This window comes from Pteronotus mesoamericanus, unplaced genomic scaffold (assembly GCF_021234165.1).
Source record: "Pteronotus mesoamericanus isolate MK-2021 breed Mesoamerican mustached bat unplaced genomic scaffold, CSHL_Meso_final contig_246, whole genome shotgun sequence".
In the NCBI taxonomy this organism is placed as follows: Eukaryota; Metazoa; Chordata; class Mammalia; order Chiroptera; family Mormoopidae; genus Pteronotus; species Pteronotus mesoamericanus.
Genome location: NW_026555104.1, coordinates 12,645,201 through 12,668,334, shown reverse-complemented (window position 1 = coordinate 12,668,334; position 23,134 = coordinate 12,645,201). Strand labels below are relative to the sequence as shown.

Genomic DNA, 23,134 nt, shown 5'->3' with positions numbered 1-23,134 from the left:
GGCATCCCCACCATCCAATCTGAGGGGGACCTCAGAGTCAGCCTTGACCTCCTCTCAAATGAGGCTAACATACCAACCAGGAAAATACAAATGGGGTAAAAAAAAAAAAAATGAGGCTCAACAAACAACTTTACATAGGTGTCCCACTTCCAGCCTTTAGTGCACTGCGGTTTGTTTTGCTTTGTTTTAAAATTTCTGTTATCTTGTGAATAGCACAGTCACACTGCTGTGTGGGTGTAAAAAGCGTTATTTTGTTGCAAATAAACACTTAAAATATACTACAACTCATAGCCCTGTTTCTTTACTATTGTTATTATTTTAAAAATACAGTAGACCCCTTATCTGCTGGGGATATGTTCCAAGACCTCCAGTGGATGCACAGACAATGTTTTTTTCCTATACATACATATATACCCAGGATAAAGTTTAATTTATAAATTAGGCACAGTAAGAGATTAACAACAATACAAAAATAGAAAAATTATATCAATATACTGTAGTAAGTTAGGGGAATGCAGTCTCCTCAAAATATCTCACTGTACTGCACTAACCTTTGTTTATTTTTAAACAATTTTTAAAAAATTTTTTTACTTATTTTTTTAGAGAGAGGGAGAAAGAGAGGGAGAGAAACATCAATGTGTGGTTGCTCCTTGCGCGCCTCCTACTGGGGCCCTGGCCCGCAACCCAGGCACAGGCCCTGACTGGGAATCGAACCGACAACTCTTTGCTTTGCAGTCCAGCTCTCAGTCCACGGAGCCACACCAGCCAGGACTGCACTAGCTTTTTCATGTAAAAGGAGCACTTTACGACTTCTCTTTGGCATCTCCAAGTTGCTAGCATCCCTACTTTTGCTGGCGCCCGGCTGCCCCGGGACAGGCAGGAAGGCTCTGGAGCCAGTATTAAGTAGCATAAGGGCTACCTGAACACTAGCCCTGCGATGCTGTGACGGCCGATCTGATAACTGAGACAGCTACTAAGCGACTAACAGGCAGGTAGTGTCTACAGCACAGAGACGCTGGACAAAGGGATGATTTACCTCCCAGGCAGGACAGAGCAGGATCGCACAAGATGTCACCATGCTACTCAGAACAGCGCATAATTTAAAACTTATGAATTGTTCACTTCAGGAATTTTCCATTTAATATTTTTGGACCACAGTTGACAACAGCTAACTGGAACCACAGAGAGTAAAACTGCAGGGACCACGTATTCTGGGGGCTTCAAGAAATGGAAGTCATGGTCTCTCTGGCCAGGAGAGACTATATCCTGGGTTAAGTGGGTGCCCCCGTGGCCACTTGTCATTGCCTCACAGATGCTGCCGCTCCTGCTCCGGCCTGCAGGGGCTGCCACATCTCTGGCTGCTGCTCCCCGGGCTGGAAGGCCCTGAGCCTTCCTACCCACCCTGGGGCAGCTGGGCGCCATGTGTATGGAGTGGCCCCTCCTCTCTGCCAGGCACCCCCACAGAAGCAGGGAGCACCGGAGCAGGGTTAGGAGAAGGCCAGGCCACCTCCGAGTGGGAAGTCTGCCTTCTGCAGAAGCTTCTGAACCAAAAGGGTGGGGAGAAAGAAGGTCCTGTGCTCTCGAGCTCAGATCCCAGCTTCGTGTGCGGTGGGACAGGTGGGAACAGCAGAAGGCAGCAGCACACATTGGTAGGAACACTCCTCCAGGGACATTGAGAGCAACTCCTCACATCCCCAAACAAATCACCCCGAATGAACCCCTAGGGGATGAAACCCCATTTTAACCCTTTTGAGTCACTTCCTAGTGGACCAGATTTGGGGGATCAATGACGAGGGAACCCCCAAACTAACACTTCTGTGTCCTCTGACCCATTTGAGGGCAATTACTTTTTTTTTGTTTTATCCTCAGCAGATAACATTTTTTCATTGCTTTGAGAGAGAGAGAGAGAGAGAGAGAAACATCAATTGGTTGTATTTTCATACATGCCCCAGCCGGGGATCAAACCTGCTATGCCCTGACCGGGAATCGAACCTGTGGCCCTTCGGTCTATGGGATGACACTCCAACCAAGCCACATAGCCAGGGTGATGGCAATTTCTTTTCTTTTTTTAAATTTAGCCAAAACAACTCTGTGACCACCCACAGAGTATTCTGTTCTGCTCTTACTAAAATCTTTTTTTTTTCCTGTTCTACAGAAAAGAGAGGTTAAGAAACTGAGAAAAGGTCACAGAGCTAACTATGCCAGTCTGCTAATCCTTAGTCAATATAACTTTCTCTGCATCAGGTCACTTGGTGCCATAAGTGCGGAGGGAAGGGTTTTGGTGCAGTAACGAGGGTGAAGGGAAGACTCAATTAGGAGAGAAAAACCATGGAAGTCTGGCTTCTATGCAAACTTACTGGAAGAGCAGGAACAAGTCAGTTATCTCTCCTCAGACTCAGCTTCCTTATTGGTACCCAAGGGAGCTGAGATGGAGAGGCTGGAGGGACTGCCTGTGCAGTTTCGATGCTGGTGCCACCCTGCCAAGCTGCAGGAGGGGGCACAGGTGGCAGGCAGGGGACTCATGAAGGATTCTGGGGTGGGTGGAGCGCATCCCTGGCCCCCCACCCCTCTCATCCCTGAGCTGCAGGGAAGATGAGCCCACGGAATCAAATGCCACAGGTCGAGGTGGATGACAGGATGTCACCTCCCAGGGCCCGGGGCCCTGGCACTGGCTGGCAGGGTCTCCGAGGAGGCTGTCTGCGGTGGGGCACGTCCATAGGGGTGGTTCCGGTGAGAACTCAGGCCCCTACGCCGGGGCTGCTGGGCCGCGGCTGGCGCCTTGGAAGGCACAGCTGTCCTTCACCCACACAGAGCGACGGGGGACAGATGTGGGAGAGGAAGGGCAGCTTGAGGAGCCACATTTTAGGAACTTGCCAACACAGCCAGCTTAGGTGCTCCAAACCTCTTCAGCTGGAGCCAGCTGCCAGCTCCCTGACTCGCCAGCCAACCCCAGTCCCCGGCTTCTCATACCCCCTTGTCCATGGGACTCCTCCGCCAAACCCTGCTCCCCACCACCGACCACAGCCCTGCGGGGCCCGGTGATCCATCCAGTGGGGGGCTCGAGGAGGAGGGGCGGGAGGGCCCCTTCGCAGGGCACAGCCGCGTCGGGTCAGGCCCTCTGAGAGCAGGGTCCTTAAAACTTCCGAAGTGCAGTGTCATGTGAGTTGAATATGGATGTGCCCTTGCATTCATAAATGCCAGTCTGTCTTGGATAGAAATCAAACGATGAGGGAACAAAATAGAGGCTTAAAGGAGCCAAGTAAAACGCGGGGAAGGAGAACCCACACACTCACCAGGGGAGGCTGGAACTGGCTGGGGGCCTGGTGGGAGCAGAGGCCACGAGCTTTGCGGAAAGGGGGCAGCGGGGAGCTTGGTCGTCCTCAGTGGGGGGCTCGAGGGGGAGGGGCGTGTGGGCCAGGCCTGGCTTTGAGGCCCTTCCAGGTATGAGAGAAAGCAGCTGAAGAAGACAGGGGTGCGTGTGTGCTGCATGTGTGTGATGTACAGGGTGTGCAATGTGTGATGTATATATGTGTCTTATGTATATGGTATATGTTGTGTGTGGTTTATGGCATACGTGGTGTGTGTGATACGTGTGCCGTGGGGGGTAATCATGTGTGGTGTGTGCGGTGTGCAGGGGTGGTGGTGTGTGGTGTACAGTGTGTGATGTGTGTGGCATGTGGTGTACGTGTGTGTGGCATATATGTGGTATGCATGGGGTGGTCATGTGTGGTGTGGAGGGTGGTCACGCGTGGTGTGTGAGGTATGTGGTATATGTGTGTGTTGTGCTGGGGAAGGGAAGCCAGTCCTGCAGGAGCTGGATGTTCTACCTGAGAACCTGCCCCAGACATCTTCCTTCTTTGAAGTGTCCCCACCTCTCCTTTCGGGCTAGACGGTGGGCTCCCTGGGACCCCTGCTTCCTCTTTCTCTCTCCGTCCCTGCACAGGGCCAGCTACGCAGGTTTCATCTGTTCAACTGAACTGACTTCATCAGAGACGGTGTTTCCCAGACAAGGGAGAATTCAGACAACAAGCCAGACATGCCTGGAGCAGAGATGGGCTCCCGCCACCCTTGGGACTGACTTGTTCACTCACAGGCAGCTTGTTCCTCAGGATCCCTGCGGGGAGACAGTGCCAGAGGCTCTGCCGGGAGCCCGTGTGCCCCCGAGGCCCCCAGGTGCCGTCTGCACCCGCTGGGCAAGACAAGCCCACGGAGGCCGCATCTTCTCAAGTGCTTCTAGACCCTGCAGGGTGCGGGGCTCAGGGACCGTGCTGGGGAGCCAAGAGCAGGAGTCGGCTGGTGACGACTTCCTGAGAAAACCCCTGGGGGCGGGGGTGGGGAGCTCTGTGAAAACAAATATATTTTTACAGAAGATCCAATTCCATCTCCCTGAAGTCAAAAGCTCCTCGCCCTGGGCATTAGTCACTGCGGGCGAATGCGGCAGTCACAGCCGACTCTGCACCCAGGGACGGACAGTCAGGACACAGCCTCGGCGCTGTCTCCGGGCACTGCCGAGTATCAGGAGGAAAAGACAGACGAGCTCAGACGTCACCCGCCCCCAGTGAAGATGCGTCACATCTCATTGTAGATCTTCCAAATTTTTCTAGGTCTTTGTGGACAGATTTTATATAAAATTGGGCTCTTAATACATACACAGTTTGCTTTCTTATCACATCGTCTCACATTATTAAAAGTCCTCAAAAACATGATTCTCAATTGTAACTCAGTATTCGAATATATTTCATCATTTTCCCGTTGGGAGGCGCATAGATTACTCCCAATTTTGTTCTGTTACATTCAGCACTAAAATGGATACCCTGGGAGATAAGTCTTTGTGCCTATCCCTGATTATTTCCTTTGGATAGATTCTCAAAAGGGAAAGGAAGTGTATTTTGCCTCTTGTAGCTTGGAGACCCTTACTGTAGCAGTGCTCGCAGCCCCCACAGCGCTCGGCGGCGGGCCTCTCCCAGTGCGCCTACCGCCACCGCTCGCTACAGAAAGGTCGGCAGGGGCAGCCGTGCCCCTCGGAGCGCCGTGGATTTTGTATCTTCTAAGTCAGAGCTCCAAGATGGAAGAACTTGTCTGTAAACCTCCAGTAAGTTGGTTTTAATAATGCATACAGTGTTCTAAATCATAACAAAAAAAAAGGCCTCATGCCCTGGCCGGTGATTCAGTTGGTTGAAGCATCTTCCATACACCAAAAGGTTGTGGGTTCAATTCGTGGACAGGAAGGAAGTGATCCCTGCCTCCCTCTCTCTCTCAAATCAATAAACATAGCCTCAAGTGAGGATTAAAAAAAAGAAGGCCTCCTCTCCACAAACATTTGGGTCCACTTAGAAGAAGCCTTCTCCCCACTTACCAGACTTGTGGGCTCAGAATATGGTAAAGGGAGCACAGGCCTTAGAGCCCCGAGTGGCCGGGCAGTCAGCTAACACCTCTGCAGCCCACTGCCCTTCTCTAGAGAGGGCGGGGGTCTCCGCCTCCACCACAGGCTCGCAGGGAGGATGAGACGGAGAGCAAACTCCTGCGCCGCCACATTGCTACCAATCCAGCTGCGCACGCCTCCGGAACTGACAGCAGCCTGCAGCAGTCTCTAAGATGTCCCAGACTTTGAAAAAGATACCCAGAGGGCAAAATCACCTGCCCTCAGAGGAAGATCATACACGACATACCACAGGGTCTCTGCCCCACGCGGCAGGGCAAGGACGGGGACAAAGGCAACGTCCCAGCAAGGACCGCTCCCTTTCGCCCACTCCGTTTCCCTGCTGTGGCTCTCTCCCCCGCCCTTAGACCCTGGCATTTTCCACTTTCTTGATTTTATTTCAGGGAAACTCTCACTGATACACCTGAGACAATGGACCCTCCCCCGCCAGGGTGCGGTGCGGATGGGCGACCTCGTGGGGAGAGAAGAAATGAAACAGGGAGAACGGTGGGAAAAGCGGGGGGAACGGAAGTGCTGAAGGAGACCTCGGGGTCTAGGAGGGGACACTGCAGCGAAGGCAAACACGAGTCGCCAGCAAGAGTGAGACATGGAGGGAACAAGAGCATCCTCCCACCCTAGCGTGGGAGGCCTTCCCGGTGCTGCCGACTCTGATGAATGAAGCGTGTGGCCCAGCCCAGAGCAGGTGCCAACCCACAGACGCAGGAGCAAGACACAAGTGCTGTAAAGCACCGAGTCTGGGCGGTGGGGGGGCGGCGGAGGGGCTGGTTATGCAGCGTGATCCGGGCAGCAGGTAACTCATACAACTGGCATCCCAACCCTGACCTCTGTATCTGGCCAAGCCCCCTGCCAGAGATTTTGGTAGTTTGACTTTCAAACTTGTGAGTAGTGGAAAGGCCAAAAGGCCAGTTGGGGAGGCAAGCAGGAGACTCAAGAAGCAAACCAAATCCACTCTGCTTCCCACCTAGAAGCCAGAGCCCGAGCCCTGAGCGGCGGGGCCTGGGGAGGGGCCGGAGCCGTCCCAGGCGGCCTGCGCAGGCTGGAGAAGAGGCTTCCTCCCAGGGCCAGCCGGAGCTGAGCGAGGCCTGGGGAGCCGCACTGGAGAGGGCTGGGAGCCTGCACCCAGCCTCCTGGGGAGGACTGCGGTGACCCTTCCGTCACACCTGCCCTGGGTGTGGGAGGGGAGAGTGTCTGCGACACCCCAGCCATGCAGGGGCCAGAGGGGGGCCGCGGAGCAGGGGAGGGGGTGGGGTCTAAAGAAGGGAGAAAAAGGAGGGGCAAATATAAAAGAATACCTGCCACGAAGCCTGCGATTTGGTGCTTCCCAGGCCTCAGGGACACCTGTGAGAGCTGTCAGTTCTCCACCCAGGTATTAATATGCCAGGGAACCCTTAGCAACAGCCCCGACACCTGCTCTGTTACTAGGAGAGGGGAAACCTGATAATAGCCGCGAGATAAGGTGAACGGAGACATCAGCACTGTGCTGGGAGGACGAAAGGCTCAGACAGGAAGCCTCGAGGCCTGTCTGAGACCTGACTAGCCCCTCGGTGTGTCTGGGGCTGATTATGCGCTAGGCAGGGCTCCGGGGGATTCCGGAGATGAGAGGAGCCCCAGGAAGCTCCTGCGTCCCTGGAGCTCATCCTGTCAGCAGCATGGCCGCCCTGCCAGCCCCGCTTCCTCAGGTGACTCCCCCCCACCCAGTCTGACTCTCCTCCCCATCAGCCTTTGGACATCCTGGGGCTCACCTGACTCCCTCCACTTGGAGGCCAGAGAGGCCGTCCTTTCGAGCCTGGGTCAGGCCGCACTAAAACGCCCTTGTTGAAAGGCCTCCAATGGCTCCCCACTGTCAAAAAAAAAAAAAGCAGCTCACTCTGGGTCACCCATGATCAGGCCCGAGCTGCCCTTGCAGTCTCCCGGCCGCCACCTCTCTCCGTGAACTCATGCTCCCGGCACCAGGGCCCCGACGTGCTCAGGCTGCTCAGCCTTGTCCCCGGCCTTGTCCCCAGCCTTGTCCCCGTGGAGCGCCTGTCCTGCCCGCTGTCTCCCTGCAGGCGCCCAGCACCCCTCCTTCGGGGATTCTTTAGCTCCTCCCCGCTCAACTCCCATTTGAAATCCATCCCCCTTCCTGGCCCGCCCCCCCAGCATTCCATTCTGCATTGTATCACAGGGGGCTTTGCCTCTGTTACCCCGATGAAGGCTGCAGCTCTCAGGATGCATCGTGGTGTCCCCGGGCCAGCGCTGTGCCCGGACCATGGCAGGTGCCCAGAGCACATTTACTAACCTTCAAGGGTTCACCGCAGCCCACGGAAGAGTGCCCAGCTTCCCGGCCTGGAGGTCAAGGCCCTGCAGCGCGACCTCCCCTCCGTAGCCTGCCTCCCTCCCAGCCCCACACAGGGCTGGGCACTGAACAGGCCTCACCAGCGACGCCTGCCTCTGCCGAGCGGTTCACACCAACTACGACGGTGGAAAACCTAGGAAGGGCTCCAACTTGAGGAATGGTCAACAACGGCACAAGCAGGCACAATGTCAAAATGACAGATGACCTGGACAGGGTTGCAGCAAGATTAGAAGCGAGAAGTGGACCTAAACGGTAGGCGCACCGACAGTGGTTACGTCCCTGTGGGAAATGCAGAGTCCATGCCTGAGAAGAGCGGGGTTTGGGGCTATGAGGGAATTTACTCCAGTGATCCTTTCCACGGAGGATTTAGTAAGAGGCAAATGAGGGCGCCCCGCCCTGTCCTTGGCCCTCTGCTCTGAGTCCTCCCCTTGGGCGGGGCTCTTAAGCAGCCCCTGCTCGAAGACCTGCAGCCTCTCGCCTGTGCCCTTGGAGGATCCGCAGATCCTGGACGCCCCACGGCCCGTTTTGTGGCACATCCCTGCTGAGTCACAGAGCTAAGCATCTGCTGTTGTCCCCAGAAGGACAAGAAGCAGCCACTTTTGGCTTCATTACCCTCAAGCATCCAACAAACACGCACTGAGTGCCAACTACGCCCCAGGCACGTGCCTGGCACCTCAGTTCTCTGCAGGGTGGGCAAGGGTTGAGTTTCGTACCCCCAGATGACCTCCTGGGACGCACAGCCAGGAGGCCTCGCCTCTCAGTGCGGGGTCTTCTTCTCCCCAGGAAAGCAAATCCTCATCTAAAACACCCATTCCGGTGGACCCCAATCCCTGCCTGTCTTTTTGTCGAACTGAAACCGGTTTCTCATTTCTAGGCCGAAAGGCTATGCAAAGGCTCCCACTCTTCCCCCTCTCACTCAAGGGCCAGCCCCTCAACTTCAACAGCCCCACCCGCTGCCCTCTGCCTGCGTGTCCCAAAGGCCCAGCTCACTTTTGTCACCTCTGAAAGGCCTGAGACAGGGCAGAAGTCCCAGAGCCAGGTGACCGCAGAGTCGAGGCTGCAGGGTGACCAGGTCCTCAGCGTGAGCCAACCAGGAACACGTGGGAAGGAGGAAGCCGCCCAGGCTGGCTGCGGGGCCCAGGGTGCTCCCATCGGTCACATGGTATCATCTCCTAGGGCCTCTGAAACAAATGACCACAGTTTGGGAGGCCTGAAACAGTTCGAGAGCCTTCAAGTCCAAAACCAAGAGCCCTGCAGGGCAAGGTCCTCTTTGAAGGAGCTGGGGAGGTGTCCGTCCCACGCTCCTCTCTCAGTTTCTGGCATTTGCCAGCCACCCTTGGCACTCCTCAGCTTCCAGCCGTGTTCCCCCCAGTCTCCGTCTCCATCGTCACAGGCGTCCTTCCCTCTGCGTCCCCAGGGGGCCACCTCCCTGTGTCTCTTGTCTTCGGATGGCCTTCTTCCCTGTGTGTCTCTCTTCTTCTTATAAGGACATGCATCATGTTGGATTAAGATGAAAGGCAATGCTCATCTTAACTAATTACATCTGAAATGCTGCTCTCTCCAAATGAGGGCACATTTGGGGGTTCTGGGGCTTGGGACTTCAACACTTCCGTCCGTGGGTCCCAATTCACCTCATTCCACATGGGGAAAACAGAGCCCAGAGGCTTACCTTGGGGGTGGGGGACAGCAGGCACCGTGGACCCCTGAGGACGTGTGCGTGGACATTTAAGCCGCTCGAAAGTGCCCCCCAGAGCGGCAGGGGGGCTCAGGACCAGGGTGGGGGTCTACGCCTGAGGCAAGGAGCTCTCATGACTGACGCGAGGAGAGGCTATAGGGAAATGATCTCCTGTGGTCATGGCTTCTCTTGGGAGTTCTTAACAGGCGGGCCATGAACTTGAATGGGAACAAATTTTATCTTTATTTTCATTCACCTACAACTGAAAATTTCTATGTCCTTTATCTATGAATATCAGCAACACACCACAGTATTATTGAAACCTGTGCCTGGGTCATCCGTAGACTCTCAGCTATTTTTATATCACAATACAAAGTTTCAGGTATGTCAAAATATTATTTATGCTCAACCCTGCTTTTAAGTTATAATAGTCATAAGAGCTACCACAAAGGCTGTTTACATAAAGCTTCAATGAAGAAGCACAGAGCTGTGGCTGGGTAGCTCAGTTGGTTAGAGCATCATCCCGATACACCAAGGTTGCAGGTTCGATCTCTGGCCAGGGCACAAACAAGAATCAGCCGATGAATGCACACCTAAGTGGAACACCAAACTGATATTTCTCTCTCTTTCTCCCTTCCTCTCTCTCACTCTCTCACTACATCAAACATTTGTTTTTTAAATATATCCTGATCAACTATAAGTCAATATAATTGGTTTCCTCTGGAACCTGTTTATGGATTTAAAATCATTATTCTGAGAAATGTTCCATAGGATTCACCAGACTCTCAAAAAAAAACCCCCCAAAAAGTGTGGGTGTGTGGGGGGGAGCTGCACAAAAAAGAATCAGGAGACAGAATTAGAGCCTGACTGAAAGGTTGTCAGAATGAAGTCAAGCCTTCGCGGTCAGCGGGTGTCCAGCCCCCCGGAACCCCCTCCTCAGAAAATGTCCAAGTTCCTCTCGGAGGCTGCAGGCACCTGGCCTGGGGCTTGCGGTGAGGGCGTTAATGCTGTTTGTCTTTAGTGCAGAAATACAAGCCCGCTTCCCTGTATGCGATTCACGTGCATCTGGAAAGTCCCAGGCAAACAGGATTTTTGCAAAGGAAATCTGATTTTAGATCGCACGTGAGCTGCTTGTTGGAGGAGCCCAAGAGAAAACTCTCTATGAAGCAGAGAAGCCTCTGGAAGGAAAACAGACCCACCCCTTCTCACCTGCTTGGTAAAGCCCTCAGGTGTGCTGACAGGGGCTTTCCTCCAGGTCCCCAGGAGCAGCGTCCCACACTGCCGGCTCCCCCAGTGGCCCCTGCGCAGCCCCACCGGGACACGAGCCCTCAGGTGGCTCTGTGGGGCTCGGCTGGGGACTCCATCCTTCTTCCGCTGGCTTCCGCGGAGCTGGGGCAGGGACCCTGGCCTTGACTGTTTGCTTAAAGCCAGCAGCCAAGGCGACTCCCAGTTGGCCTGGCCTGCTATCTGCGGGCCAGCTGTCCCCGCTCGTTCGTGGAAACACAAACAGACGTTTCTCTGTTCCAACTCCAAGGTTAAGTGCCACGCTGCCTGGGGCCCAGCTGTCAACTTCTCCGCACATTCTCTGTTCCGCCAGCAGAGGCTAAAACCCCAAACAAGTGGGGTGCCTGTCCTGAACCACCGCAGTGAGGACTGCTGAGGACTCAGGCAATGGCTGGGGGTCATCTGAGAGAGAGAGGAAGGAACCACCCCCAGAATGTGGCTTGGCACAGAGGAGATGAGCAGGGGAAAGGCCAAGCAGAGCCACCAGCATATTTGCCAGTAGTTTTCAAAGCGTTTAGGAGAAGCCCACCAATTAAACAGGCCTGCACACACTCAGCCTGACCCTGAGCTACCAAGCTGGGAAGGGACAGCAGCCGGTTTTACAGGGCACCGCCCACCTGCCGGGTGCTCGCCCAGGGCTGCCACCTGAAGTTTACCACAGTCCCAAGATGATGGTGTGACACCCTCTCTTCCAGAGAAGGAGCTCAGATTTCGCTTTGAGGAGGCAAAGTCACTCTCTCAAGGCCACACAGCTGGCCCCTGGCGCTCAGTTTGGCTCCATGACTGAGCTGAGCGCCGGGACCTTCTGTCGCCCTCTCTGCCTCCCAGGAGCCCTGGCTTCAGCGTTTGGCGTCCAATGAAAACAACGAACCAGGGGGATCCTCCGAGCACCTCCCCTGCTGCCAGAACGCAGTGGTGCGCCAGGAGGTCACAGAAGCCGAGGCACGCCGGGCCTGGCCAGCGGGCAGTGCTGAGGCGGCGAGCTGGCCTGGGTCAGGCCAGGCCGCACTGGGGTTCGAGGGGCGAGGCTCACTTCACAGGCAACGGAGGCCTCCGCCACCCTGCTCCCAAGCTGCTGTTGTCCCGCCCTGTGCCCACGGGGCAGAGAGGCACGAGGGCACAGGTCTCTGGCGGCCGCTGCTCCCCCACCTTCCACTGCTTGACTCAGGTGCCCCCCAGACTTCAGTCACCCCATGATCCCAAGTGGTCCCCTGCCTCCAGGCTCCCCATCCAGACCCCATCTGCCCTCCACCAGATGGCCCTCCAAAGGCCCAGCTCTGCCCAGATGCTTCCAAATCGGGCCCAGCGTCCTCACCTGGGAATTCGTGACCGTCCGCAGGCTCTGTCCTGCCTGGGCAAATTTGTCTCCGGCAAACGAAAATACTCGGCATTGTCCTGCGTGTCCAAGCCTGTGCCTCTCCCAGGCAGCTCCCCCCTGCCCCTCCCCCACTCCACACCCTCTGCCCCAGCCTGAAGTGCTGCTCCCTCCTGCATCTCCATACACTTTATTCTTTACCTCCTCCCAGCACTTCCCAGCTTCCGGTGGTTTCTGAGTGTGCGTGACTCCCCCACCAGACCAAATGCTTCCTGAGAGCAGGACAATCAAACCTCGTGCCTGATAACACTCAGCACACGTGCAGTGGCGTAGAACTGAGAGTCCAGAAAAAACCCCTCCACCTATAACTACGTGATTTCCACAAGGGTGTCGGGACCATTCAACAAGGGAAAGAAGGGTCTTTTCAACAAATGGTGCTGTGGGAACTGGGCAGCCACAGGCAGAAGAATGAAGGGGGAAAAATTTAAATCTTAATGAATCAAAAAGCTAAATGTAAGAGCTAAAACTATGCAATTCTTAGAAGAAAATATAGGGGTAAATCTCCATGAACTCAGATTTGGAAGTGGTTTCTTAGATTATTAATACCCACAACTTAAAAAACAAAAGAAAAAATAGACAAAGTGGACTTCATCAACTCCAAAATGGCACCGATGTCTTTATACCACCTATCAAGGAGGTATAAAGACAACCCACAGAATGGGAAAAAAAATTTGCAAATCCTGTATCTGATAAAGGCGTACAACCTAGAATATATAAAAAACTCTTACAACTCCACAATAACAAAATGGACAAAGGACATGGGTAGACATTTCTCCAAAGAAAATATACCCATGCCCAAGAGCACATGAAGAGGTGCTAAACGTCATTAGCCATCAGGGAAATTCAAAACCACAATGAGATACCACTTCACACTCACTAGGATGGCTATAATTTTATTTTTAAAAATATTTTATTTATCTATTTTTAGAGAGAAGGAAAGGGAGAAAGAGAGGGAGAGAAACATTGATGTGTGAGCGGTACATTGATAATGTGTGAGAGACACAGCGATACACGCGAGAGATACATGCACGCTCCCAGGCAGGTACCTGGCCCGAAACTCAGGCGTGTGCCCTGGCTGGGAATCGAACAGGCAACCTTTGAGTTTGCAGGCTGACATGCAATCCACTGAGCCACACCAGCCAGGGCAGATGGTTATAATTTAAAAAATGGAAACTAATAAGCATTGATAAGGATATGGAAAAAATTGGAACCCTTGTATATTGCTGGTATGAATGTAAAATGGTGCAGCCACTGTGGAAAATAGTTTGGCTATTCCTCAAAAAATTAAATATAAAATTACCATATGACCCAACAATTTCAGTCCTGGGTAGATACCCAAAAGAACTGAAAACAAAAACTTGTACACAAATGTTCATAGCAACATTATATACAATAGCCAAAAGGTGGAAACAGCCCAAATGTCCATCCACTGAAGAAGAGATAAACAAAATATGCTAAAACCATACAATTAAATATTGTTCAACTATAAAAAATAACAAAGTACTGATTACTGCCACAACATGGGAGAACCTTGAAAACCTTTTGCTAAAATAAGCCAGTAACAAAAGACCACATAGCATATGATTCCATTTATATGAAATGTCTAGAATAGGTGAATCTACAGAGTCAGAAAGCAGATTAGTGGTTGCCTGGGGCTTCTTGGGATGGAGGGCAAGTGATAAATAGCCAAAGAACGTGGAGTTATTCTTTGTGGTGATGAAAATGTTCTAAAACTGGCTGGGGTGATGGTTATACCTATGAAAACCCTAAAAACCACTGAATGGTATACTTTAGATGTATAGTATGTGAATTATATCTCAGTAAAGCCATTAAAAACTCACGGAGCACAGTGAAAAATGAACCTGGGGTCTCAACAGGGCAGCCAGGGACAGTCTCCAGGGGACCAAAAGCTGGCCACTTACATTTTACCATCAACCCCTTATGACAGGGACAGATTAACTGCAAATTAACCTCAATTAAAACAAAACAAAAAAACAACAGATGGCACATTTGTGAAAACACTGTAGGAGAGGGGCAGGGGAGAGAGAAAGAAAGCAAGCAAATATGGTCAAATGCTAAGAACTGTGGAATCTAGGCGAAGGGGCGGCAGGCTTTCTTTGCACTGTCTGTCTGTCCAGCTTTTCTATAATAGTTAAAACTTTCACAGTGAACTCTCAATGGCTGAAGCTCGAACAATTTGAGCAACAAAAGAAATAACTATTGTATTGGATTATAACTCATAATAAGATAAAGTCAGTATCTCTGAGTTCTTATGATATAAGTAATTGAATAAATAAGTAAGTAGGAGAGGGGCAGCTCTCTCTTCCAGAAGAGCCTGATGAATAAATGCAGAGGGAATGATGGAACAGGAGACGCACGTCGCAACACCGCTGTGACAACTGACCCGGGCAGGATGCGGGACGGATGCTGAACTCGGCAAGAAACGTGGGGCGCAACAGGGGCTTTGCATAGTCTCCAAGTATCTTCCCAAAGATGTTTACTAATTACAAAAGAACAAATAGCAACACTACAGGGGAGACACAGGAAGATGTTACCTCAACCAAGCGATCGGGGTTAACATCACCAGGGCTAAGACAAACGGACACTCGGTGTCGTCCTTCCTGGGAAGGACACACACCACTCCCGGGGGATTCTTACCAGCAATGCCCCACCGCAATCTACCCGGGAAAAAACACCAGACAAACCCAAACGGAGGGCCATTCTCTAAAATAACCGGCCAGCACTCTTCAAAATTGTGCAGGTCATGAAAGATACGGAAAAAATGTGGGGCGGAGTATTGTGATGTCAGATGTGAACAGGTAAGCGGGGGGAAGGGTACACAGGAGCTCTGTGTCATTTTTGCAGCTTTTATGTAAGCCTAAAATTATTTCCAAATAAAAAGCTTTTAAAATTCTCACAATTAAAAAAAACAACTCAGTATTAAATGTCTCTCTGGTTTGGAATCGCTTACACCAAGGGATGTGTGATGTGACGTGGCTCGACAGGACAGTGCCCGCCGGGGGAGGCTCCTCTCCCTGCCAGAAGCAGTAGCTGATTCCCACCTAGGAAAGGTGGGGGGAGGCTCAAAATGGGACTGCGGGTTCCCCCACCCATGGCATCTGGGCTGGAGGGAGCAGGCACGCTGAGGAAGACGTGACAGTGTCTGCCAGGGTCTTTGCTTATTTCTGAGACAAAGGGAGCCTCCAACAAATGAAAAGAACAGTAACTTAGACTTTCACAAATGTGGCCTTCTTTGTGTCGAGCAATTTTTACGGCATATTGTTTGAAACAACTGCATTTGTATTATTTCTATACTTTAAGATGACATGGGTTAAATACTGGAGAGTATTTTAAATCACTTTCCAATCTACGTAGTAACTTGTTTCAGCTGGTTTGCTTTAACAGCGAGTAGGATCATTCAGGGTCCTCTACCTCCCCTATTAACCTGGTAATGGAGCCCGTCCCTGTTGCCGCACCACCATCTTTGTTATTAATTTATTCTCTCATGGAGAATTCACGGTGTGCTCTCTGACCCTCCAGCCAGAGACGATGCTGCCCTGGTTCCAGAAAAGGGAAACGGATGGTAGTAAAAGGTTAATAGGATCCAAGGGGTGGCCATGTACGTGTTTACTGTAACATTCTTTCAATTTAAAATTTTTCATAGCACATTAGTGTTTTTAAAAAGTAAAATTACAAATGGGCATTCACCCCGCAAACCCAGATCCAGAGCGGTGGTGGGAGAAAACAGGCAATGAGCCTTGGAGGCCTCGTGTGCAGAAAAACGCGCCCGCGCCCCACAGGTGTCCCCACGGCAGGGCTGCCTGTCATGGCAAAGGCCTGGAGCCCGTGGAGAAAGTCTCCACATAAATGTACATGAATTTCACGCACCCCAGGTGGCCCTACCAAGGGGCTGATGGATACTCGTCTTCTGCCAAGTAATGAAGGGCAGTGGTTACAAGTCTGTTCTTTGGGTCACGGATCTTACCTCCTGGCTCTGGGAATCAGTAGCTCAGTGACCCTGGGCAGCTTCATTTCTTTAAGCCTAAGTTGCTTCATCTGCAAAAGGAGCGGTTGACTCCCGGGGCCACTCGGAAGGATACATTAGATTGGTGGTTCTGAGTTTGGGTGGTTTTGTCCCCCGAGGGGCATTTGGGGGAAGGGGGTGACTGGCTACGACCCGGTGGGTCGAGGCCAGGGCGCGGCGACACACTGTCCAGGGCACAGAGCCGCCCCGCAGCGTTCAGCCACCCAGCCGAAATGCCACAGGGCCAAGCCGAAAACCCTGACCTGGGTGGCACAGCCACGCTGCCAGCACAGCACCTGCCACCCGCGCAGGGCGGGCCCGGTGCCACCACCGCGGTCACCGTCCTCACCACGACCACTACCACACGCACCGTCGATCACCACGATGGTCGTCGTGTCGTCAACCTTGGCACTCCCTGCGCCCAGAAGGGCCCAGGGACGGGTGGTCAAGGACTGCCCTGCTCCACCATGCGCCGCCAAGCCCCAAGCGCAGCTGAGGGGGTTCAGGCCGCTTGGGGGCGGGGCGGTGGGAGATGGGTAAGGAGCGTGGCAGGGGGTGCCGTGCGGGAAGGGTCTGAGCTGACGACGGCGAGACCAGCCGACATCCTCCCCTGACATCCTCACTGTGTGAGCTCTGTTCTAAGCATCTTACATGCGCTATTCACTTCACTCTCCCGGTGACCTAAGAGGTCAGTTCGTAACAGAATAATGTATCTCCCTTCCCCGCCACGATCATAACCACTGAACCACGGCTTCCCTGGTGGGAAGAAGCAGTGTCCTGTGGCCAGCCCTGCTGCTTGCCTGACCACCCCACCAAGGACCCTAGAAGGCACAGCTCCATCTCCACGCAACCCTGGCGGATGTGGAGGGTCTCCCGGTCTTCCCTTCTGTACTGCGGGAGACGCCCAGAGGTCATCGCTTCGGGGAGGAGAGAGCCCTGGGAGCAGAAGGAGCACCTACTGGGAAGAGCAGCCAGCACGAGGAGAAAGGCTACACGGCCCTCCCCAGAGGAGCGGTGGGCTTGTCGGGGAGGCCACCGCAGGAACCAGCCCCAAGGCCCGTGCGTGAAACAGACAGGGGCCTGTCAGCCTGTGGCCACTCCTGGCAGGATTTTATCGCCTTGGCCCCTTTCCTGCCTCTCTGACTTTTCCTCACTGCCATCAGCAGGAGCTCCCTCAAACAAAACTGGCCTGGGGTTCATCCTCAGTGAAATCAGAATGGGGACAAGCTGAGGTGTCTAGGTGTGCGGCCAGGCGTGGAGAAACAGCAGCCCAGGGGACATGCCAGCGGAAGGAGTGACCAAGATGAGGTGAGGAGAACGAGTCTCGCAGCAAGAAAAGCGAGAGGCGCCCTGGGAAGGGCTGAGGCTGGGCAGTGGGTGCCTGCGGGGCAGGGCACGCCCCCCACATGCACACGCACCCCCGCTGCACTGCAGGGACAAACGGGCTCTCGGGGCCTGCGGGGTCTCACAGACTAGGAGACAAGGGAACCACACGATGTCACAGAGGGGAAGTGAACGTACGTCTGTTCCACGCTTGGTGCCAAGCGCTGTGTAGAATCGTCTCCTTTATTTTTCACAGCAGGTCCTAACACCCTCATCTCACAGGTAACCAAACTGAGGCTCCAAGAGGTAAATGATTTATCCAAAGTCACACAGTAATTGGCAAAGCGCAGGATTTGAACTCCAAGCCCAAGCTCTTAATCCCAACTTCCTGATCCTTAACAGAACTATGTGGGTTGGGGGGCCTTTTCCCATGTGGATCCCCCCCACATACACAATCTTTTTTTCTTATCCTTTCAGAGAAGTCTGAGGCAATGAATAGGATTCTAAATGGGGGAAACACTGTTTTTTTTTCAAAAATAAGAAAACAAACCACCAGTTAAAAAATGGGCAAAAGTTCTGACTAGATCTCACCAAAGAAGACACACAGGTAACAAATAAACATACAAAAAGGTGCTTAATGTCATATGTCATTCATGAATCACAATTAAAATTAAAGTGAGTGGCCAAAACCCAGAATACTGACAATAGCAAATGCTGACAAAGATGTGGAGCAACAGGAACTCTCATTTGATGTAAACTGGTACAGCCCCGCTGGAAGGCAGTGTCTCACAAAACTAAACACACTCCTACCGTACAACCCAGCAACTGTCCTCCTTAGTATGTACTCAAAGAACCGAAAACTCATGTCCACACACACACACACACACACACACACACACACACACAATGGCACACTGATGTCTATGGCAGTTTTATTTATTATTGCCAAATGTGGAAGCAGCCAAGATGTCCTTCAGTAGCTGAATGGATAAATAAACTGTGGTGGAGCTAAACAGTGAAATAAATTTAGCAATAAAAATGAGCTATCCACTCATGAAAAGACATGGAGGAATCTTAAGTGCATATTGCTAAGTGAAAGATGCCAATCTGAATGGCCATACCCTGTATGAATCTAACTATGACAGTCTGGGAAAGGTAAAACTATGGGGACAGTAAAAAGATCAAAGGTTTGGGGGTGGAGACAGGCAAGGAAGAACAGGTGCACCTCAGCGGATTTTCAGGGCAGTCAAACTGATATTCTGTATGATATTATAATGCAAGAAACATGTCATTATACATTTGTCAAAACCCCGAGAATGTACAACACCAAGAACAACTCCTAATGTAAACTATGGACTTTAGTTAACAATAATGTATCAATACCGGCTCATCAATTGTACCAAATGTACCACATCAGTGCAAGATGTTAATAATGGGGGGCTGGGGGAGGTAACAGGGTATTCAGGATGTCTGTACTTTTCACTCAATTTTTTCTATAAACCTAAAACTGCTTTTTAAAAAAGTCAAACATGCCATGGCTAGTTTGGCTCAGTGGACTGAGCGCCGGCCTGCGAACTGAAAGGCTGCTGGTTTGATTCCCAGTCAGGACACACGCCTGGGTTGTGGGCCAGGTCCCCAGTTGGGGGTGTGCGAGAGGCAACCAACAGATATATCTCTCGTGCATCGATGTTTCTCTCCCTCTTTTTCCCTCCTTTCCCCACTCTCTAAATACAAATAAATAAAATCTTTAAAAAAAAATAAAGACGTCAAAGACTATCAAGGCAATGGAAAAATTTTTTAAATTTTCTTCAGACAGACAGAAGGAACCTGGTGATACTACTAATATGACATTTGTATAATATGTCACACCCTTCAAAATGCTTTTGTGTCTATTCCTGATTTGCTCTTATCATCCCCATTAGCAAATGAGGAAAGCATGTACCGTCCGGGCCTTTATTCCCTGAACACCCTGTCCGTCTCCACCACGCAGCCTCACAGGCGACACAGCCTAGCGCAGAAGACTGAGGTCAGCAAATAATAGCTCTTGATTCTTTTTCTTCATCGCGTGCATCATGATTGGCACGTGTGCATTTCTTTCTTTGTGGACTGGTTACTCTCTGCAAGGCCACAGGGACGGGGGCCGCCTCTGTTTTCTCTGCAGTGAATACTCAGAGCGGGCTGCACACGAACAGGATGAATCCTGGACGCATCAGACACTGGCTCTAATCAACGCGGGGACTGTACAAAGAACAGTGGGAGCAAAGGGAAGGCGCAGGCAGGAGTTCGCTCTGCAGCAATCCCGGAGGGCTTCAGAGAGGGGAGCCTGGGTGGAGGGCTAAACGGAAAAGGCAGGGACTTGGCAGGCAGTAGGCAGGCATTCCAGGAACAGAGTCTTCCTGGCAGGCCTGCCAGAAAGAAAGAGGCCTCTCGGAATTTTAGAGATGGAAAGGAACTCTGAGCAGCCAGCTAAGGTCACAGGTAATTAGGACACGAAGCTCCCAGGCACCAACTTGGGCTGCCGAGATCAGACAGGGGGCCTCCTGGGAGCCCAGGAACACAGCACGGCGCCCCTTGATTCTCAAGTGTTCACCGAAGTAAGGCCAATGGCAGAGGAAACGGAACCCAGACGCCCCCTGACCCTCCATCCACATCCCCCAACACCCAGGGACCAGGACTGTGGCCACACACAGCCAGCCCACAGGCGGGATGCCTCCGATATCATTCTGCACCACAGACGTTATTTTAAAACAACGCTTCTCGCCCGCCCGAAGTGATAGCCTTCGCAAAGTATCTTCTGGTAAAATTATGTTCAGGATTATGCAAACTCCAGTTCTGTGTCATAACAGCAGTAACAGCAGCTAACACTTATATAGCACCTTGCACCCATCATAGCTCAGGTAGTCCCCCCACAAGGCTGTTGGGCGCCGTCAGTACCCCCATTTGCAGAGCACCGCAGCGCACTGCAGGGTGCGGCCCCACCCCCAGACGAGGGAAAACGGACAGCGAGTGACTTCTCTCAAGTTGCACATCTTGTCCACGGCCTCATGCCTACAGCCAGTACCGGTGTGCGAGTTTGGAATCGGGCTCCGCTAACTCCAAAGGTACAGCTGTGGGACTCACGTTCCCCACACCCTGTTTCCTCTTGTGTACAATGGAGGTAAGAACACCTCCCTCAAAAGATGAACTCTGATAACAGAGCAAAAGCACCACACACGGTGCCCAGCACACAGTAGACCCTCAAAGGGGAAAAAAACCTAGGAAAAAACCCAACTGTTGTTTAAACCAAGCCCATTTCTGAACCTCTGGTGAACTCTGCACTATAAGGAGGACACAGGAGAGTTAAAAAAAAAAGAAAGAAAGAAAAGAAACCTGTGACCCAGGATGACCGCAGGCCCTGCTGATGAACGAAATCTGGGCCTGGGGACCCCAGCCAGGCTGCCTGCGTCAAACTTGGGGCAGGAAACTGCGTGCTTCCTCCTCCTGCAGGAACTCGGTGGGTGCATGTGCTGGCCCAGAGAGGAGCTTCCTTCAGCCAACCCTACCCACTTCCCCCAGAACATTCCACAGCCGGCCAGGAGACACCTGGAAGAGGCCACCGGGCACCTCCCTTCCAGGCCCCCTCTGACCTGCACCCTTGCCCAGCTTCCACTGCCTCCCCGCAGAGAGACCAAGGCTGGGCTCGTCCACCCCAGGCCTGCCTCTCTCCAGCGTCTGCAGGCGGTCACAGGAGCCCGTGGAGGCAGGCTGGGGAGCTGGTCTGCTCCTGCTTGGCCATGGCCCCAGCTTGGCCTCTTGTACTCCTTCCTTCAGCCCCCGACTGGTCATCTGGCTTCTAGGCTGTGTACCCACTACAAATAAGTGAGTCTACTCAAGGACAGTCATTACCACCCCCTCCTCAAGCATCTTCAATGGCTCCCATGTGGCCTCCGTACTATTTGTTAGTTACCATTTTCCTTTAAGTCAACTCACTCTTTTACTTCAATATATTTCAAAGGAAAATTTATATCTCCACCATAAACAGAAAACTCTAACATCTGCCATAAACAGAAGGCAAATGAAGAAAAAAGTTATGTTCTAATATACATGAAAATAAACACATAATCATTAAAATGTTTTAACTGCTTATATTTATATTTAATATTACTGTATAATATACTTCAAATCCTCTCACACTCTAAGAAATGCTGCCTTGGCACTTTATTATTTTATTTTTTAAGATTTTATTTATTTTTAGAGGGAGGGAGGGAGAGACAAAGAGAGGAAGAGAAACACCGATATGAGAGAGCAACATCATCAGTTGCCTCTCATACGCGCCCAGACCAGTGGGACCACGCCCCACAACCCAGGCACGAGCCCCGACTGGGAATCGAACTGGTGACGTTTCACTTTGTGGGACGACACCCAAACAGCTGAGCGACACTGGTCAGGGTGGCACTTCATTTTTGCTTCCTTCTGGCCCTTGTTTTCTGGTCCTGTCTCACACAGCCTTGTCCTGGCTGACCCCAAATAGTGTGTGGGGACAAAGATCCTGCAGCCCCTCTTCCGGCGCCTACACGTCACATGCCATGCAATAAAAGTGTTTGTGGAATAGAACGTTCCACTTTGCTCCGTCATGTTAACATGGTCCCATTCATTCTCTGCCTGTCCCTAAACCCATCTGCTGTCCAACTTTCTGCCAAAACACACATGCCCTTCATGCTGCCCCCAAATCAATCTCTATCCACTGAGGTCTCTCAGAGCAAGGTGCTGAAAGTGTAGAAACTGTCGAGGATGTGCCCGGGACCCTCCCAGATCTTCTCAGACCCTTGCTGCTACTTCCTCTGAAGCAGCAGGACCCAGGGCAACCAGGAAGAGCAAATCTCCAGTCAACCATTAACCCGCCCCCTCCCAGCGCAGACAACGCACCCACCCCCGGGAGTTAGGCAAGTTCTGGCAGAGCCCTGCACGCACTGGGCCCCTGGCTCCGGGAAACGCAGAAGTCACCTCCCAGTCCCCTCGGAGCCAGAGACCCCCGACACCTACCAGGAACCGAGGGGGGCTTCTCCCGGGCCTGCCCCTGCTGCTGCCCCTGCCGGGAGGAGGTTGGTCACTCTCCCTCCCCCCACAGTTGTCAGGGGCGACCCTGATGAGGATCTGAATCACTCAGACTTAAGTCAATAAGTGGCAGCCACCAGGAAAGCCCAGCTGGAGCCAAACCAAGGCCTGGATTCTCCTCGGTGGACGGAAGCCTGGCCAAGGCCAGCCCATGGACCGTCTGCTGGCGACCAGTTCCCAGGACAATGCAGTCTTCTAAAAGTGAACACACACAGGATGTTTCTTATTAGAGGCCTCTCTTTTGGGAACGTTTGCATTCTTTTTGGTGGCTTTTGTCTGTTTTGGGTTTTTTTTTTGTCTGGCCACTTTTATGACTTTCCAAGACTTTGTTAGAAAGGATCTATTTCATGGGAAGGCACCCAAAACATTTACTCCAGGCAGCAGGCACGCACGGGACAGCAGCACCCCACAACTTCCTGAAGCCTCGGCTGCCGGGGCTGGGACACCCACCCAAGCATTGGGTGTAGCTCCCAGGAAGAAGGTAAACTGGGACACAGATAACGTGACCAATGGCATAAACAGAACCTCCCGCATGCAGCTCGAGGAGGAGGAGGACGAGGGTAATGAAGCGAGCCTCCGCGTCG

The 23,134-nt window shown here is 52.4% G+C and overlaps 1 protein-coding gene across 2 annotated transcripts in view; it reads right to left on the bottom strand.

The window, feature by feature from the left end:
- The window catches only part of RPH3AL (rabphilin 3A like (without C2 domains)), a 105,058-nt gene extending 82,446 nt beyond the window's left edge, over positions 1-22,612 (bottom strand). For both annotated transcript variants that reach the window (XM_054573288.1, XM_054573289.1), the window contains exon 1: positions 22,479-22,612. The gene's annotated coding sequence lies outside the window, so the exon portion shown is untranslated. The remainder of the gene's footprint in view (positions 1-22,478) is intronic.
- Positions 22,613-23,134: the final 522 nt, after the last annotated feature.